Below are 4,496 nucleotides of genomic sequence, written 5' to 3' on the forward strand. Positions count from 1 at the left end.
AAAGTTCCATAGGTTTTTTAATTTTCTCTTCAAACACCTCATGTCCTAACTCAAGATAGATACTATAAAGATCTCTAATATTTTTTTTGTTTTCCATTAAGCCTAACTTGTGTAAACAAGGAAAAAAAAGATATAATTGCAGGATCTAAAGGAAATAGCTTCGAGCACTCACACACCGGCAACAATGCTAGGAAATAGCTTAGTAGTCGGAGGATGTGAATACCTTTTACCTTACCTCCCCGGCAACGGCGCCAGAAAATAGCTTGATGTCTACGCACGCTTCTTTTCCTGTAGACAGTGTTGGGCCTCCAAGAGCAGAGGTTTGTAGAACAGCAGCAAGTTTCCCTTAAGTGAATCACCCAAGGTTTATCGAACTCAGGGAGGTAGAGGACAAAGATATTCCTCTCAAGCAACCCTGCAATCACGATACAAGAAGTTTCTTGTGTCCTCAACACACCTAATACACTTGTCAGATGTATAGGTGCACTAGTTCGGCGAAGAGATAGTGAAATACAAGTGATATGGATGTATATGAGCGGTAATAACAATCTGAATAAAATATGGCAGCGAGTAAACATGCAGTAGAACAGTAAATAAACGGAGATTCGATATTTGGAAACAAGGCCTAGGGATCATACTTTCACTAGTGGACACTCTCAACATTGATCACATAACTGAATAAACAAATACTACTTTCTCTACACTCTCTTGTTGGATGACAAACACCATTCATTGTGTAGGGCTACGAGAGCTCCCTCAAGCCGGAGTTAACAAGCTCCACAACATTCGGTGTTCATATTTAAGTAACCTTAGAGTGCATGATAGACCATTGCAATTTAGACCGAGTACTAACATAGCATACACACTCGTCAACAATAGCTATGAAAGGGGGAATAGATCGCATCAATACTATCATAGTAATAGTTAACTCCATAATCTACAAGAGATTACAATCATAACCTATGCCAAGTACTACATGATGCACACACTCGTCAACATTACATCATGGAGGAGGAATAGAGTACTTTAATAACATCACTAGAGTAGCACATAGATGATATTCAACTAGATCACAAAGCTCATGATCACATAAAGATCACATGGGAGAGAGAGATGAACCACATAGCTACGGTACAGCCCTTAGCCTCGGGGGAGAACTACTCCCTCCTCATCATGGGAGACAGCGATGGCGATGAAGATGGCGGTGGTGTCGATGGAGATGACTCCAGGGGCAATTCCCCGTCCCGGCGGCGTGCCGGAACAGAGACTTATGTCCCCCGAAACGGAGTTTCGCGATGGCGGCTGCATCCCTGGAGTCTTTCTGGAGTTTCGTCAATCGGTGTCGAGTTTTTAGGTCACGAAGGCTTAAATAGGCGAAGAAGCGGAGTCGGAAGGGCCCTGGGGTGGCCCCACCATAGGGGGGCGCGCCCCCCTTGGCCGCGCCGCCTTGTGGGGTGGGGGCCCCTGGCTCCTCTCTGGCCCCTCTTCGGTGTTCCGGAAGCTTTTGGGAAAAATAAGATATTGGGCGTTGATTTCGTCCGATTCCGAGAATATTTCCTTTGTAGGATTTCTGAAACCAAAAACAGCAGAAAACAGCAAATGGCTCTTCGGCATCTCGTCAATAGGTTAGTGCCGGAAAATGCATAATAATGACATAAAGTGTGTATAAAACATGTGAGTATCATCATAAAAGTAGCATGGAACATAAGAAATTATAGATACGTTTGAGACGTATCACCAATCATGCAAACCAAATTTCAACAAGCTCTATGGTAGTTCTTCATTAATAGGTACAAAGTACATGATGCAAGAGCTTAAACATGATCTATTTGAGCACAAAAATTGCCAAGTATCAAATTATTCAAGACAATATACTAATTACCACATGAAGCATTTTCTGTTTCCAACCATATAACAATGAACGAAGCAGTTTCAACCTTCGCCATGAACATTAAAAGTAAAGCTAAGAACACCAGTACTGTTCATATGAAACAGCAGAGCGTGTCTCTCTCCGAAACAAAGAATGCTAGGATCCGATTTTATTCAAACAAAAAAAAAACATACAGACGCTCCAAGTAAAGCACATAAGATGTGACGGAATAAAAATATAGTTTCACTAGAGGTGACCTGATAAGTTGTCGATGAAGAAGGGGATGCCTTGGGCATCCCCAAGCTTAGATGCTTGAGTCTTCTTGAAATATGCAGGGATGAACCACGGGGGCATCCCCAAGCTTATACTTTTCACTCTTCTTGATCATATTGTATCATCCTCCTCTCTTGATCCTTGAAAACTTCCTCCACACCAAACTCAAAACAAACTCATTAGAGGGTTAGTGCATAATCAAAAATTCACATATTCAGAGGTGACATAATCATTCTTAACACTTCTGGACATTGCACAAAGCTACTGAAAGTTAATGGAACAAAGAAATCCATTCAACATAGCAAAAGAGGCAATGCGAAATAAAAGGCAGAATCTGTCAAAACAGAAAAGTCCGTAAAGACGAATTTTTCAGGGGCACTTAACTTGCTCAGATGAAAAAGCTTAAATTGAATTAAAGTTGCGTACATATCTGAGGATCACACACGAAAATTGGCAGATTTTTCTGAGTTACCTCCAGAGAGGTCTACTCAAATTCGTGACAGCAAGAAATCTGTTTATGCGCAGTAATTCAAATCTATTATTAACCTTACTATCAAAGACTTTACTTGGCACAACAATGCAATAAAGTAAATATAAGGAGAGGTTGCTACAGTAGTAACAACTTCCAAGACTCAAATATAAAACAAAAGTGCAGAAGTAAAATAATGGGTTGTCTCCCATAAGCGCTTTTTTTTAACGCCTTTCAGCTAGGCGCAGAAAGTGTAAATCAAGTATTATCAAGAGATGAAGCATCAACATCATAACTTTCACAATTTGTCACAATAGGTATCTTAGATGCTCCCTCATCCATAGTGGTACTAAGGGTTTTGTCAATTTTAGGCCTATAATAGTTTTTTTTTTTGGCTTAGGCACCTTAGAGACATACATGAATTTCTGCTCCTTACCCACATAAGCTTTCTCCTTAAACTTAAGAGAAGAAAAAGTTGAACCCAAGGTTCCCATAGCTTTTTCAAGTTCACTAATCCTATGGGTTCGATTATCATGAGTAGCACAAGTTTCTAAAACGGCAATTCTCTCATTAATTCCACTTAGAGTTTTATCAAGTTTATCACTGTTATCAAGTAATATTCCCAATTTAGTCTCAACAGTTGGAAGATTTTTCTCTATGGCCTCCAACTTTTTCATGACATCTTCAAGAGAGATTTCAATTTTAGCTTCATTAACAGGTGGTATTCCAACTAGACTCTCAATAATGCAACTAGCTTCTAAAGCGAGAGTGCCTAGGAAATTACCTCCCGCAAGAGTATCAAGAACATACCTATTCCAGCTAGAGATACCAACATAAAAGTACCTAAGTAGGATAATAGTGGAGTGTTTCTTAGTGCACCTATGATGAGCATCACTAATTCTATACCAAGCATCTTTAAAACATTCTCCCGCTTGTTGCTTAAACGAACGAACTTCAACTTCAGGATTACTCATTTTTAGCAATAGTAAATAAAGCAAACTAAATAAAGTAGAGTAAATGCAAGTAACTAATTTTTTTGTGTTTTTGATATAAATAACGCAAACAAGACAGTAAATAAAGTAAAGCAAGTAACTAATTTTTTTGTATTTTTGATATAGAGAAAGCAAACAAAGCAGTAAATAAAGTAAAGTAAAGCAAGACAATAACAAAGTAAAGAGATTGGATGTGGGAGACTCCCCTTGCAGCGTGTCTTGATCTCCCCGGCAACGGCGCCAGAAAAATTCCTTGATGGCGCGTGAGACACACGTCTTCTGGGAACCCCAAGAGGAAGGTGTGATGCGTACAGCAACAAGTTTTCCCTCAGTAAGAAACCAAGGTTATCGAACCAGTAGGAGATGAAGGCCACGTGAAGGTTGTTGGCGGAGGAGTGTAGTGCGGCGCAACAACAGGAATTCCGGCGCCAACGTGGAACCTGCACAACACAATCAAAATACTTTGACCCAACTTAACAGTGAGGTTGTCAATCTCACCGGCTTGCTGTAAACAAATGATTAAACGTATGGTGTGGAGAATGATGTTTGTTTGCGAAGAACACCAAAGAACAGAGTTTGCAGTAGATTGTATTTCAGATGTAAAAGAATGGACCGGGGTCCACAGTTCACTAGTGGTGTCTCTCCGATAAGAAATAGCATGTTGGGTGAACAAATTACAGTTGGGCAATTGAAAAATAGAGAGGGCATAACAATGCACATACATATCATGATGACTAATATGAGATTTAATTAGGGCATTACGACAAAGTACATAGACCGCTATCCAGCATGCATCTATGCCTAAAAAGTCCACCTTCAGAGTTAGCATCCGCACCCCTTCCAAAGTATTAAGTTGCAAACAACAAACAATTGCATTAAGTATGGTGCGTAA

Source organism: Lolium rigidum, chromosome 2 (genome assembly GCF_022539505.1).
Source record: "Lolium rigidum isolate FL_2022 chromosome 2, APGP_CSIRO_Lrig_0.1, whole genome shotgun sequence".
NCBI lineage: Eukaryota > Viridiplantae > Streptophyta > Magnoliopsida > Poales > Poaceae > Lolium > Lolium rigidum.